This window comes from Petaurus breviceps, unplaced genomic scaffold (genome assembly GCF_028583685.1).
Source record: "Petaurus breviceps papuanus isolate PSGF00001 unplaced genomic scaffold, PetGlider_PUasm1.0 37, whole genome shotgun sequence".
NCBI classification, from domain to species: domain Eukaryota; kingdom Metazoa; phylum Chordata; class Mammalia; order Diprotodontia; family Petauridae; genus Petaurus; species Petaurus breviceps.
This window is the reverse complement of record NW_027186296.1, coordinates 71,650,242-71,666,536: the sequence shown is the minus strand read 5'-3', so window position 1 is coordinate 71,666,536 and position 16,295 is coordinate 71,650,242. Positions and strand designations below refer to the sequence as shown.

At 37.9% G+C, this 16,295-nt stretch overlaps 1 long non-coding RNA gene across 1 annotated transcript in view; it reads left to right on the top strand.

The window, feature by feature from the left end:
• Nucleotides 1-4,307, top strand: part of LOC138168617 (uncharacterized) — a 21,393-nt gene extending 17,086 nt beyond the window's left edge. The window contains exon 3 of the long non-coding RNA XR_011170158.1: nt 4,185-4,307. This is a non-coding gene — a long non-coding RNA (uncharacterized lncRNA). The remainder of the gene's footprint in view (nt 1-4,184) is intronic.
• The last annotated feature ends 11,988 nt before the right edge of the window (nt 4,308-16,295 follow it).

Genomic DNA, 16,295 nt, shown 5'->3' with positions numbered 1-16,295 from the left:
TAGGCCAGATTTGAATTTACAAAGAGGAATCTTTTTTTTTTTTTTTTGCCTTTTGGAGGGCAATTGGGGTTAAGTAACTTGCCCAAGGTTACACAGCTAGTTTTTTTGTGTGGGTGTTAAGTGTCTGAGGCTGGAACTGAACTCAGGTCCTCCTGACTCCAGGGCCTGTGCTTTACTCACTGAGCCACCTAGCCACCCCTGTCAAGTGAATCTTTGTGAATCTTTTGCTATGTGGCCTCTTCTGTTTTTCTTAAGGTGTTGTTTTCTTCAGGTTTTGTGTGTATATTTGTGTGTAAAGGTAGAAGAATAATTTTAAAATTATCTCTCCTGGTTCCATTTTCCAGGTCAGTGGTTTTTGCAATGAGATATTTCACATTGCCTTCTATTTTTTCATTTGTTTGTATCTATTTTATGGTATCTTGATTTCTCATAAAGTCAGTAGCTTCTCATTGCTCCAGTCTAAATTTGTAGGAGTTATTCTCTTCAGTGTTTTTGAAATTCCTTTTCCATCTGGCAAATTTAGATTTTTAAAACATTCTTCTCATCGGCTTTTTTGGCCTGTTTTGCCATCTGAGTTATTCTAATTTTTAAGGTGTTATTTTCTTCAGTGTATTTTTGGGTTCCCCTTAGCAGGCTGTTGACTTGCTTTTCATGATTTTCTTGCATCATTCTCATTTTTCTTCTCAATTTTTCCTCCACTTCTCTTAACTTGATTTTCAAAATCCTTCTTGAGCTCCTCCATTGCCAGTTCATATTTTTCTTGGAGGCTTTTGATGCAGGAGTTCTGACTTTGCTGTCTTCCTCCCACTCCATGCCTTGATCCTTTTTGTCCCCCCAAAAGGATTCTTTTGTCTGTTTGTGATTTTGTTGCTTGCTCATATTGGCAGCCAATTACTTGACTTTTGAGCTCTTTGCCATGGTAGAACCCTGCTTCCAGAATGGAGAGAGCTATGTCCCAAATTGCTGGGGTTTTTGCAGCTGCCAGAGCTATTAGTGAGTACCCTCTCTACAACCCCCACATGTTCTGGCTCACTGGTCACACACCCCCGGACCATCACCCAACACCATGATCCAGATATGAGCAGGTCAAAACAAGAGCAATTGCCCTCTGTATGGTTTCTTGGTCTCCCTACAATCTGTAGGCCAGGATCTCCAGAAGCAGTCAAGCATCAGGGATTGCAGCCATGGCACCTCCTCTGCTTCTCTCCTCAGGGGTAACAGCCAGACCACACTTCCCCTGTTCCAACAAGGTTTCACACTTGACCTTTTACTTTGTCTTTGGCATTTGTGGATTGAGCAGTCTGGTAACAGCTACAGCTGATGGTGTTTTACTCACATGAAGTCTACTCCAGCTGCTGCTTTTTGGGGCCACTCTTGGGCTAACCCATGCTTCACTGGGACTACCGCTCCACTCCCAGCATGCTGTGATGGACCCTTCCTGCCAGCCTGCTGGGCTTTCTTCAGTGGGATATCTCCTTCTCTCTGTCACTTTGTGGGTTCTGCAGCTCTAAAGTTGGTTTAGAGTCATTTTTACATGTATTGGAGGAGGTGGAAGCCAGAGCTGTGCAGAAGTCCTGTTTCTACTCCTCCATGTTGGCCCTGACCTCTCAAAAAGAAACCACATTTTTCTTGAGACTTTGCATGTTGCTATTTTGATCTTCTTTGTCACTATAGTATATATTTATATAGTATATATTTTATGTATATATATATATATAGTATATATTTTATGGTCTATTCCTTTTATGTTGTTTGCTCATTTTTGTAGCTTATTTTTTGACTTTTCACTTTATGTTAAAGTTGGACTCTGCTCCCTAGGTGGAGAAGCACTGTTCTAATCTTCAGGATTTTTTGTGCTACTGTTTTTAGAGCTAACTCTGGGAGGGTCTATAAGTTCTCAGTTCTTCTAAGGTGGCACAATCTAAGAAAGGGTGTGGTCATTACTCTCCTGGTTTATGTTCCGGTCTATGAACAGCCACAAGCACTTTTTTTTCAGCCTGGAATTATGTGCAGGGTCTCTGTTCCTGCCAGTCCTCCTCTTCACTTTGGGGATTTGACCTGGAACCCTGTATGGGTAATTCAACAGATGTTTGCTGCCAGTCCCTTTAAAAAATCCTCTATAATTTCTTTCTAACCCCTGACTGTCTATGTGCTCAGTGCTCTGGAGATCACTTCTACTACTAATTCAGTTGCTCCCAAAGCTTTCTGCTGGCTTACAGGGTATGGCCTGTACTGGACTATGTTCTCCTCCCTCTCCAGTGAGATAGACCTTTCCTGTTGGCCTATCATCTTGTCTTGAGCTGGAAAACAGTTTGACTCCTTGCTTTTGTTGTTTACATCATTCCAGTCTTCATTTTGAGGAATTATTTTAAAGTTTTTTGGAGGTTAATTTGGGAGAGCTCAGGCAAATCCCTACCTTTACTCTTCCATCTTGACTCTATTCTCTCCCCCAAGAAAAAACACTTTAAAACTTTGGATTAAACAGCATGTCTTATAGAGAAGCAGCTAGAGACCTCCACAGTAAGGTATAGCCTGAGTGAAATCTGGAATAACAAAGCATCTGGGAACAAGATTTCTTTTAACATAGACAACCTGGACAAGAGAAGAGAGACTCAGGAGATGTAATAGTTGTGTTTGTGTCTAAACAGCAAATTGAACTTGTTCTGCAGAGAATAAATTGCAAAGAGGCAAGTTACTCGATTCCAGGGTAAAATTTAAAAAATAGTTTTAAAACCCCTCCAAACCTTCCTAACAATGGGAGCTATCCAAAAGTGGAATGCACTGTCTTTGAGGCAGCTCTCTCTCTTACTTTATAGGACTTTAAGAAGACACTGAATGAACATTTATTTAGTTATAGTCTTGTGGCATTTGTCTCAACTGGCTGCATTACTTTGGGCTTCCTCTGACTGCCTTCTTCAACGTGTCCTCAGAAGCTCATTACTGGGATTACTTCCTCACCCTGTTAAGAGCTCATCAGTCATGGTACTCCACCTCATCACTACTCTTTGCCTCTCTCATTGGAGAATGGGGCCATGGACTCCAAATCTCCATTTAAGGAAAACTTAGTTCAGACTTCCCCTCATTTCTTGCCTGACTACTACTTTGGAACTTCTCTGACTGATTTCTCCACCATGTCCCCACATCGGATGTTTTCTCCTTTCCAAGCTTTTCACCTTCCTTTTGTGTTTTGTTTTCTCTCATTAGGTAGTAATTTCCTTGATGGTTGTATCCCCAGCATTTAGCACATTGTCTGGCATAGATTAGGCATCTAATAAATGTTTATAGACTATTGACTAAGTATGGACTAGATGTCTTCTGATACTTCTTCCAGCTCAAATGTTATTTTATGTTGGGATTCCAGCTGCTGTATTGCTACCTGAGAGATGGTAACCTCTAAGAAAGAAGAGACTGAGATTGGTCATTGGAAGGTTCACATGGCTTAGTAATGGAGGAGTAGGAGAGGTACATTGTCAGACTATGCAATGTGTTACCTAAACAAGGGACTTTCTTGAGAGAAGTGGGAGCATTCCCTCCCACTGCATGAACTGAAAGTCAAGGTCCATTAGTGCATATCTGAAAATTAGTAAGAAAAGGATCCACATTTTCTTCTATTATTTCTACCTCTGGTTATAATGCTTCTGACAATGAAGTATAGGAACACAGCATATCATTTTTTTAACTTTGGAGTGAATTTTTAATGTACATAATTAATATGCATAACAGGGATTATCAATTCATTAATTCAAATAATCAATCTTTTATTATGAAGAATATTAATTTAGTAATTTTAGCTTAATTAAAATCTAGTCATTAGTTTAATGTATAAGAAGATGTTCACTAAACCTAGATCATAGGAATTATTCTATATTAGTAAGAAAAATCATCAGATCATAGATCTGGAAGATACCTAAGCTTAGAGGGGTCATCAAACCCAAGCCCCTCATTTTTCTGATGAATGGTATGGGACTTCTTTCCATCAGATGGACATTCCTCATTAAATTTTTATTTTTTTCAAAGGTCTTCTGGAATTAGGATAAATACTATGTATTTTCTGCAATCCTACAATCTCTAGAGTCACAGCATCCTTTGGGAACCTCTATGTGGTAGAAGATTAAATGAGATAAAATGCTTTGTGTACCTTAAATCTCCATAATAATACTGGATACTGTTATTGTTAATTACAGAAGGAAACATGACCTGATAGTCAGAATAGTTGGAAGATTGTTGATAGAGGAGGAAGTGGAAGAAATGGTCATCAGAGGTACCAACCATTGGATGATGCTTGTTACAGGACAAAAAGCATCCTACTAAATAGAGTGGTAAGTGAATTATGTTGGAAAGAATATTAGAAGAGGAACAAATTGTCATCTAGGTTCTTTTTCTAACTATCTATGTGAACCTGAACTAGTCATTTATCCTCTTTGAGAGTCAGTTTCTTTTACTATGAAAATGAAAAACTTGAATTAAATGAACTCTAAGGTATCTTCTAGTTCTAAAATATTAAGCTACTCAAAGTGTATGTGGTAATATTTTGGTGTATATTGGTGCACTGTGGTAGGAGAAAGAGAGCAGAAGAGTAAGAAGGAAAATTAGGGGAGTAGAGAGGCAAGATAATTTTTTCAATACTAAGAGAAATGCTTTTTTCATAAGTAAGGGTAAGGGGCGGCCAGGTAGCACAGTGAGTAAGAGCACCGGCTCCAGTGTCGGGATGACCTGGGGATTGAATCCAGGCTCAGACACTTAGCACCCACCCAGAAACACCTGGCCGTGTAACCTTGAGCAAGTTACTTGACCCCAATTGCTTAGGGGTGGCCAGGTGGCTCAGCAAGTAAGATCACCGGCTACAGTGTTGGCATGACCTGAGTATCAAGTCTGGGCTCAGATACTTAGCACCATACCCAGAAATAACTGCCTGTGTAACCTTGAGCAAGTTACTTAACCCCAATTGCTTAAAAAAAATAAGTAAGGGTAAGAGAGTAGGGCAACTACATAGCAGTGTGAAATTCCCTTTTGTTGTCTTAGCTTCCCTAAAGATGTGTCCCTATTTTTAGGTAGCCTTCTGGGCAAAACCACAGATAGGAGCCCAAATGTACATATAAGTGAACATCTGCTTTGGATAACAGATGTGATAAATGACCTCTAGTCAGCCTGTTAAGGATGTTAAATTGGCTGCTGTCTTTTTAGCCTGGGAGATCCAACCACCTTGCTCCTGGGGAAATTCATCTCCAGACTTTGCCTGGGGCTGTCAAGTGAATGAATGCTGATGTTTCAGCTTATACATTGTGGCTGTAGAGGTCAATTTAAATTTATCTCTCTTCTTTTGCCAATTCAATTCAAACAACATTTATTAATAATAATGATAACAATAATAATGATAGCAATAATATCAATCATATATAACCCCCAGTGTTTGGCATGGAAAGCTCTTTATAAACTTACCCAGTCCTATCTTTCTGGTCTTATGCATTAGTTCCCCCTATAAATGCTATAGTTCAGTAATTCTTGCTGTTCCTTTCACACAATGTTCCAACTTTTGTCTCCATATGTTTGTACAATTATTCCCTCCAAACCTTGGCCCCTTGGAATCCCAAGTTTCCTTCTAGACTCAACTCAAATGTCATATTTTACAACAGGTTTTCCCCAATTCTCCCAGGTGTTAGCCTTCCCTTCCAAGGCTAACCTTCATCTACTTATACTTGTACATTATACTTAATTATATATCATATTTTATTTACATATTACTTATACTTATATATTCTGATTTACATCTGTTCTCATTTATGAACATGTTTTCTTAGCCATTGGAAAATAATCTCCCTAAGCATTAGGCTTGTAGTCAGGAAGACTCATCTTCCCAGATCTTCTAAAATATGATCTCAGACACTTACTAGGGGTGTGACCCTGGCCAAGTCACTTAAGCTTGTTTGCCTCAGTTTCCTCTTCCATAAAATGAGCTAGAGAAGGAAATGGCAAACCACTCCAGTATCTTTACCAAGAAAACACCAAATGGGGTCATGAAGTTGGACATGACTGAAAAATGACAACAATAACAAGAACTCTTTTAGCTCTAAAATTTGGTGTGTAATAAGATGTTCCAAAGTAAAATTAACCACCAGGATTTAAAGTTGGTGGACATGTCTGCAAAAATAAACATACACAGTCCCTCTTATCCTTCAGCTTTAAGCATTTGATCTGCTTCCCGGGCCACAAGAACAGTTCCTAAGTGTATTTTGTTTTCCATAAATGACCGAAGAACAAGTTTTTCATCATAAGCAGTTCAATTTAGTAGTTGATTGGAAAGCAATGTGACAAACAGCAAAATAAAGTGAACTATTTTCTTGGAGAAAAGAGATTTCTGAACACAAAATTAATCCAGGTTTATCAAGTCCTTCCCTTTCTTTTGTTACTAAAAGTTTCATCATGCACTAAATGCTAAAAATATAGTGGGAAGAGGAAGTCAATTACATTTCCATACTCATATTTTAACAGTGGGAGGTATTTTTGGGTGATAACTTCTAAATTATTTGCATAAGAACCATATAAGAAAGGAAGAGGAAAATAAATAAAATTAAGTCCATAGAAATATGCATTTAGGAAAGTATGAAAGGGCAGCTACAGGGTTTTTTGTCAAAATATTCAGGCAGACCAGTGATGAACAAAGTAGTGTTGTTAATTATGGAGCATCACTCAATGGTATGTGTGGGGCCAGAAACAAAGTGCGATTTTAGGGCAGGAGCATGGAGGAGCACACATGATAGGCAAAGGGTATAATAAGGTTGCTTACATGGATCCTGGGTTTATTCTGTACCACGGCAGGAGAAGGAAGAGGATGGCAATGACATCTTGGAGAATTTGTGCTAGGACTAGACAGAACCCTAGTTCTGTGAATATCTCTATGATTCCTCCTAATCAGGAAGTTATACCTTGGTTACAACTGTATGCAATCAGGGCAACTTATTGTGGCAGATGAAGGTGATAAGTTTTATTATATTTTATGTTGGGTCATGATTCCTTGTATAGGTGTATCTGGATTGTCATCTGTGATGTGACAGGCAACAAACTACCAAGTATAGGCAAGGCAATGTCAAGCTCAATCAAAGAGGAAGTATAAGCCTGGGGGAGGCAAGGGGAGGGAGGAATATGTTAGAAGGAGGGGGAATGCATAGTATCCATAGCAGAAGTCATGGGTTGCAAGTGAACTTGGATGAACCTTATGAGTCCCAAGAGGTTTGTTCATAAGCTCCAGGTTTCTTGGGTTATTATAGTAGTATAAAGGAGATTTTATGGGAAGAATATCTTGAAAAATACTATCTACCCCTCCAAATACTTAGGGGAACTTGAAGCTCTTGAAAAAATGCTCATTTAGACATTAGAAGACATCTTACTGAGTTCAAATCTACCTCAGACACTTACTAGCTGTGTGACCCTGGCCAAGTCACTTTAATCCTGTTTGCTTCGGGTTCCTCATCTCTAAAATGAGCAGGAGAAGGAAATGGCAAACCACTCCACTATCATTGCCAAGAAAGCCCCACAGGGGTCACAAAGAGTCATATATGATTGAAAAATGACAAACTTAATATTTCATCTTTCATCGTTGCAAAATCCATTTACTCCCTCTCCATCACTGACTCTCTGTAGCCATTCTGGGCCTAACTCTGGCCAGTCCCCAGGTCCTTTAGGTTTAACACTGAAACAAAATGAGACATTTGTCAGCCATTTAAAAGCCTTAACAAAGGGGGATTTACTTAGCAGGAGAAGGATAGTCAACAAGGCTAGGCACTACATATATAACCAGTATCAGATTGCTTGCCATCTTGGGGAGTGGGGTTGGCAGGGAGGGAGAGAGAAAAAATTTGATACTCAAAATCTTATAAAAAATAAATCTTGAAAAAGATCTTTATGTGTAATTGAAAAATAGAAAATACTATCTACCCCTCCAATAATAAATACATCATAAAGCTATGTTAAAAACACACAAATAAGACTAGGCATTGAAACTCTTCTGAACTGATTCAGATGAGCAAAGTTCCAATCAGAATTCACTAGCCAAATGTCACAGAGCTGCTTCAGCTCTCTATGGTTGCTTTGTGCTCAGGTGATGAGAAAGTGATACAAATAATCTGAGCCCTTAGTCTCCTATCCCCTTTGCCAACTATCTTCAATAATGTCTCAATGACCTTTTAAGGAGAAAATAACTCAACCTAGATGAGGGGTGGGGTTAGGATATTTCTCCTTCCTCTTTTCCCCTTCAAGGCTCAATTTAAATTCTGTCTTCCTGGTGAAGGCTTCACAGATCTCTCTCCTCCCCCTAACTGCTAGTGTTCTTTCCTTTCTCATGTGCTGTGGAATAATAATTCTTCATATACATGTTTTATCTTCAGTACTTTTTCTCCCTCCACCCCTTCCCCACTCAGGAAAATATAAATTTATTGAGATCAGAAACTTTTACTTTTGTCTTTGAATACTCAATGCTTAGCCCATTATTTTGTGCTCAATTGCTCAACTGTTTGTGGATTGAACAGAATATTTCATTTATCTGGATTTTATCTCATTCTCTGCTTTTGAGACCTTCTCTGATCAACTGGCATACATCGGTGTGTCTATCTAGTGTGCATAGGAAAGAAGAATAAGAACAAAACCCAACTTGTGAAAATATTGAATTTTCAAATTCTGAAGTTACAGAGGGAGAAGGAAATGAATACTAGAGTGGGATAATTAAGTTAATCTGGGCAAAGATTTGGAGAGAGATGTAAAAAAATGGCATCAACTTCAAATGAGAAGAAATGGAATGATGGGGGACCAGTGAATGACCTAGAATATCAATAGAAATGACAATAGGATTAATGAAATAATGAATAAATAGCATATATTAATTTGTTAAGCAAATGGGTAATGCAATTGATAGCTTGCTGGGTTAGGAGGCAGGAGGACTTAAGTTCAAATACAGCTTATTCTCAACCTTAAAAACAAGGCTGTAATGACACTTGTGCCATTCCCAAGACTTTCTTTTCCTCTGTTTGCCACAGAAATTAATATGCTAGTTACAGATCACTGATTTAGGCAGGTGTCCTAAACCTCTCCTGGAGAACAATTTTTTAGCCTGATTTGAATGGTCACATGCATTTACGTTGAAATTGCATTTCTTTTTCAATTTGAAGTCCTTTAATTCAGATGAGTATTCCATTGAAATATTCAGTTACTGAGGTTTTTGTTTAGTGTTTCTTATGTTCTCCATATAAAAAAGGTACTTTCCAGAAGTGGTAATTGAGGTTAGGTCTTTAAGTAAAGTCCACATGACTGCTTGTCCTGTATGTGGGAAGTCACCCTTTTTCTGTGGGTTGAACTAGCTGGTTGCTGAGATTGTTTTCAACTTTGAAATTCTGTGACTAGAAAGCAAATTTCAGGGATCCTTGGAACTGGATGAGACTTTAGAGATCATCTACTTTCTCCACGTAGAAATTTCTTCTACTGTGTTCCATTATTTGCTTGAGCTCTTCCAGTGACAGGGAGTTTACTACTTTGAGACAATCTGTTTAATTAAAGAACAATTCTGATTTCTACAAAGGTCTTCCTTTCTGTTGAGCTAAAATATATGTTCCCAGACTTTTAGAAGATGAAACATTTAGATATTCTAGACTTCCACAGGCTATTTATTCACTGAGACGTACTAACACTATCAAAATCTCTTCTGTGTGAGATCTCAATATGATTTCTGATCTTCAGTAGTATGTTACCAAAATTCAGATTTCAAAAATAAGAGGATTAGGGGACAATGTGTAATATGGATTTTGAAAGCAAAACTGGTACCATTTAGTAAATGGTGATGGGAATATGATTTAGAGCTTGAGAAATTCAATTTAATAATAGCTTATTAAGTACCTACTATGTGTAAGGCATTCAACAACAGTCTTTACTTCAAGGAACTTGCTTTTAGCAGAGAAATTCTTAAATTAGAGCACACCAAAATTAAAAAAAAATTCTTATCTATTTTAATATAATTAATTTCCTCTGTAATCATAAATATTTTGTGTATTTAAAATCATCAGTCTGAATCCATATGTTTCTTTCTATTCTATTTTATACTGGTAAAGGGGCATATGACACACACACACACACACACACACATAGCTTATCAAGGCCCATATTAGAGGATACAGTTTGTAAATGTATAAGTAAACACAACAGTATTTACATATAAAGTGAATAAAAGATAATTTGGGTAAGGAGAGAATACTAACAGTTGAGGGCATTAGGAAAGGTTTGCCACTGGAGATGCTAAACTCACTTGCCCAGTCAATCAATCATCAGTTAGATATTCAAAATTTATTAAAGACCTACTATGTGCCAAGAATAACTATGCTAAACACTGAGATACAAAAAGAGGCAAAGGACAGTCCCTGCCCTCTAGGAGTTTACAATCTAATGGGGGAGAAAGCATGCAAAGCCATATATAAAAAGCAAACAATATACAGGATAAATAGGAAATAATTAATACAGGGTAGGCACTAGAATTGAGAGGGGTTAAGGAAGACTTTTTGTAGAAGGTGAAATTTTAGTTGGGACTTAAAGGAAGCCAGGGAAGTCAGTAGATGGAGTAGAAGAGGGAGAGAATTTCAAACATAGGGGACAGACAGAAAATACCCAGGGTCAAGGGATAGAGTGTCTTGTTCGTGGAATAACTAGGAGACCAGTGTCACTAGACTGGTGAGTATATTTTGGGCAGTAAAGTTTAAGAATACTGATAAGGGGGCGGCCAGGTAGCACAGCAAGTAAGAGCACTGGCTCCAGTGTTGAGAAGACCTGGAGATCGAATCCCAGGCTCAGACACTTATCACCCACCCAGAAACACCTGGCCATGTAACCTTGAGCAAGTTACTTAACCCCAATTGCTTAGGGGTGGCCGGTGGCTCAGCGAGTAAGAGCACCGGCTCCAGTGTCGGGATGACCTGGATCATATCCAGGCTCAGATACTCAGCACCACACCTAGAAACACCTGGCCATGTAACCTTGAGCAAGTTACTTAACCCCAATTGCTTAGGGGCGGCCAGGTGGCTCAGCGAGTAAGAGCACCGGCTCCAGTGTCGGGATGACCTGGATCATATCCGGGCTCAGATACTCAGCACCACACCCAGAAATAATAACTGGCCGTGTAACCTTGAGCAAGTTACTTAACCCCAATTGCTTTAAAAAAAAAAAAGAATACTGATAAGGTAGGAGAGGTTAGGTTATTAAGAGCTTTGGCTGCCAAATGGAGAATTTTGTGTTTGATCCTTGGAGGCAATAGGGAACCACTGGAATTTATTGAGTTTATAGTCATTGAGCTTAGTTTCAATTCCTAGGTAAATTCTAGAATAGATTATTGAAACATCTGACAAATATCTAGAAAAAAAAGCAATGACCACAAAGAGCCAGTATGACTCTTCATCAATAACTGGTCATGCCAGAATAATCTTTTTGTTTGGTGGGATTATTAAATTAATATATGAAGGGAATTATGTGGATATAGTTGTCTTCATCTGTTATGCTTATACTAAGTTCAGTTCTGGGCACCATAGTATTATAAGCACATTCATTTGCATTAAAGTTAACAGAGAAAGGCAAGAAGGACGGAGAAGATCCTTGAATATTTGACACAAGATTACTAATCAAAGGAACTGGACATATTTAGCCTAGTGAAAGAAGACTTGAGGGGATACAATAACTGGTCTTCAATTAATTTAAGGGATGTTTTGTGGAGATGTCAGATTTTTTCTGACTAGTCCAAGAGGACAGAACCAGGATCAATGGGTAACCATTGCAAAGAGGTCAGTTTAAGCTTGATATCAAGAGGAAATCCTGAAAAATGTCCTAGCAATTAGAATTATCCCAAAGTGGAAAAGTCTACCTTGACATATAATGAGTTTCACCTTCTTGGATGTCTTCAACAAGAAGTTGACTGACAAATTATTGGTGATGATATAATGGGAATTGCCTTTATGAACAAATTGGGTGAAAAAGATGCTGAAATCCATTCTACCTACCTACTGTTATGATCCTGCAAGATGATACCTGAACTGTCCCTTGAAGGAAGCTAAGTATTTAAGAGGTGGAGGTGAGGAAGGATTGTATTACAGGCACAAGGAAACAGTTTATGCCAAGGCTGGGCAATGGAATGTCAAATTCCAAGAATAACACAAAACTCAATTTGACTATAAAGTAGCATTCATGAAGGGGAGTAGTGTCAAATAAACTAGAAAAGTAGGCAGGAGTCAAATTCTTCAGGACCTTAAATATGAAGCTGAGGAACTTGCATTTTATTGAAGAGGCAATAGGGAGCCACTGGGAATTCTTAAGCAAAGGAATTATGTGGTCAGAACCATATCTTAGAGATATTATTTTATCAGTTGTATGGAGGAGAGATCAGAGAGAGAGAAGCCTTTAAATGGGATTATGAGGAAATGGTGGTGACATGGGACAGTTAGGTGGATAGGACAACTAGGTGATACAGTTACTAGAACACTGGGCTTGGAATCAGTAAGTTTTATCCTCATGAGTTCAAATCTGACCTCAGACACTTACATACTGTGTGACCCTAGGAAAGCCACTTAATTCTGTTTGCCTTAATTTCTTCATCTTATAAAATGATCTGGAGAAGGAAAAGGCAAACTACTCTTGGTAACTTTGCCCAAAAAAGTTGAAACGAGGTCACAAAAAGTCATATACAACTAATGCAACTAAACAAAAATGGTAGCAACCCAGGGTCTGAGATAGATTGGCAGCTGTATTAATAGAAAGAAGAGGATGAATACATGAGGCATTGTAGAAGGACAATTGATAAAATGTGGAAACTAATTATGTGTGAAAGGTTCTGAAAAGGAGGGGACTGAGGATAACTTTGTCATTCTAAAGCTTGAAGATCCAAATTCCTCATTTTATAGATAAAAAAATTTGGGGAGAGAAAGATAAATTAATGTGTCCCACATCATACAATTAGTAAGAAGGAGGACTAAGATTAAAAAAAAGTTGCATGACTCATCATAAATCTTTATGTGTAGACTGGTTGACCATTTGTTGCGAATGTGGTAGAAGAGATTCTTGTACTATTAATAGGTTGAACTCAGTGGACTCTAAAGTCTCTATGTCTGAGATAATGGGATGCAATGACCCAAGATCTGGGTCTTTCCTGACTGTATCATGCTGCCCAACACTGATTTTCTTGTTAACTTCCACAATATAATCAGACATATTTCCATGAGGATATAAAGTGACTTGACTTTTGGTTAAAAAGACCATAATATATTCTATCCTATGGTAAAACAAGCATTATGGGTAAGTCAGAGAATCATATCATTTTGGTGTTCTAGTTTCCACAAGAGGTTCCCTTTTCTTATGCTACTCTATGACACTTTACTAGTTCAAAGATCTTTGTTTTACCATGGTCTAATTTGCATCCCTTCAGATCAACTTTATACTCAACCACTTAACTTTCCATTATTTTCCTTTTTTAATGTATTTACAATGTCTTCTGGAATCAGGCTAAATATCATACTTTACCAGTATATACACTGATATGACTTGTTATGTCATCAAGGCAAACATTTTCATTTTTTTGATTTAGGATTATGTTAAATAAGGCAATTTCTTACTTTCTCAAATCTTGACCCCAATACTACCTCTTCAGGAGCATATAAACTACTTGAGGGCATGTAACCTTCATGGTTCATTTTTGTATTCTCATTTCTTGTCCGAATCTTCTACACAGTAGAAACTGAATAAATGTTATTGAGTTTAATTTTATAAATGAAAAATGCTGCCTGTTGAGTTTCCATAAAATGAAGAATAACGACCCCTCCTAGATTCATGACCTGCAATTAAAAATGTTAATATTTTAGCCATCTCTTTCTCCTCTATCTATCTATCTATCTATCTATCTATCTATCTATCTATCTATCTATCTATCTATCTATCTATAGTGAAGAGGTAGAAGTATCGCTGCCCCAAATAATTTTATCATCTTAAATAATTGATATGACTTGCCTCAATATCAATTCAGCCTATGTCAGACAGGGTGATTTGAACTGTTTAGCTGACACAATGATGATACAGTTTTATAGCTGCATAGGTAATCAGAACAATTGACCTTTATGTACTGCTTTAAGCTTACTCCTTATCTGTTAATATGAGCAAAAGTAGATATATGGTATAGCTAGTTCCCAAGTACTGTGAATAATGAATCCCCTGAAGTAGTTACATGTCCTTGAATTTAAACTATTTGAAGTTACAATTATGTAAAATGTGGTCATTGGTTCTAGCCCAAATGGAAATATTTAGTGAAAATTTGAATAATATGACCACTTCAGGGGATTCATTGTTCACACTAATTAGTACCTGGCTCTACATAGAGTGTGGTTAGTATTACTGTAAATCCCACCACAGTATTGGCATGACATTTATTTATCCACATTGGATAATTTTACAGATAATTAAAGTCAGCTCCCTTGGATTCAACTCTCATCTCTATGAAGATGACTGTCACATCTACATCTACATCACTAGTCTCTTTCTTGACCATTAATTTCACATCACCAACCAACCATTTGACTATGGTTTGATGCACAGAAACATGTTCTGTAAACATCTCAAACTCAGCATGTCCAAAATAGTCGATCATCTTTCTCCTTAGTCTCTCTGCTCTTCCTGCTTTTCCCTATGCATGTTGAGGACACCACCATTTTTCTAGTCATAATGGTTCACATACATATTCTACTCTTTTTTTCTCCATAGTTAACCAAGTTGTCTAGTCTTATTGATTCTGCTTCCTCAAAATCCCTTGCATTTGTTTATACCTTTCTCATCACTTACATCACCACCAACTTATTTCAGGTCCTGATCAGGTCCTAGATTATTTCAATAGGTTTCTAGTTGATCTCCCTGACTCAAATATCTCCTTAAACCTACGTTCCCCACGACTAATTCCTAAAATCAGGTCTGATTATGTCACTACCTTGTTCAAGAAGGTCCAGCAACTCCCTCTTTCCTTTAGGCTAACATACAATTTTTCTGTTAGGCTTTTAAAAACCGTTATAAGTGTTGCATTGGTTATTACTCTTTTTTTTTTAAGCAATTGGGGTTAAGTAACTTGCTCAAGGTTACACGGTCAGTTATTTTGTGTGGGTGGTAAGTATCTGAGGCTGGAACTGATCCCTGGTCTCCCAACTCCGGGGCCAGTGCTCTTACTGTACCACCTGGCTGCCCCATAAGATTTTGTTTGTTTGTTTGTTTTTGGAGGTGGGAAGGCAGGGCAATTGGGGGTAAGTGATTTGTCCAAGTCACACAGCTAGTAAGTGTTAAGTGTCTGAGGCTGGATTTGAACTCAGGTCCTCCTGACTGCAGGGCTGGTGCTCTACTCCCTGTGCTGCCTAGCTACCCCTATTGGTTATTACTCTTACAAAACTTCTCCTGCTCTTGTGCTCTCCACCTCTTTAAATCCCTAGGTTTTTCAAGTCTTAGTTTAAGAACCACTACCTACAAGAGATTTGTTCTGATCCCCCAAGTTTATACTGTCTTTTTGCAAAATTACTTTGTTATTACTCTGTAATGTATTTTGAATTTAATTCTTTGTGGACACGTTATGTCCTTTCCTTTCCCTGCATTCCCCCCCCCCCCCAAAGGATGTAAGTTTCTTGAGGGGATGGGCTGTTGTGCTTTCATTTTTATATCCTCATTGCCTAGCATAGTCCCTGAGAAATGGTAGCTGCTTAATAAATACTTGCAGAAGGAATGAATGTTACATGTACATGTACAAAGTTCATTTTTTGTGTCAGGTACAAACATTACTTTTATCGTTTTTGCTAAAAAGTTTTTCGGAAATATATTGTTTCCCTACCTTTTTGAAAAGTACAAACATTACTTTTATCGTTTTTGCTAAAAAGTTTTTCGGAAATATATTGTTTCCCTACCTTTTTGAAAAGAAGAGTTTTTTCAACCTTTTCTTAACGATTCAGGCTCCTCATAATAAGCATTCTTTCTTTTAGACAGTGCTGTGTTTATATCACATAGTATCACTTGGCTTTTGATTATGAGTTCTACTGTCTCCCTTGTTGTCAGGCTGTTAGATGTCACTTCTTGATAATGTCAGGGTACCTGAATCTAATCTTCTATTTTCTAATTTTCTTCTTCAAGCATGTTGTGGGCTAAGAAACCAAACAACCAAGTTTCTTAGAATTATATGGAAAACAAAATGCAGTAACTCTGGGAGGGAGGGAGGTTAGGGAGAGAGAGAGAGAGAGAGAGAGAGAGAGAGAGAGAGAGAGAGA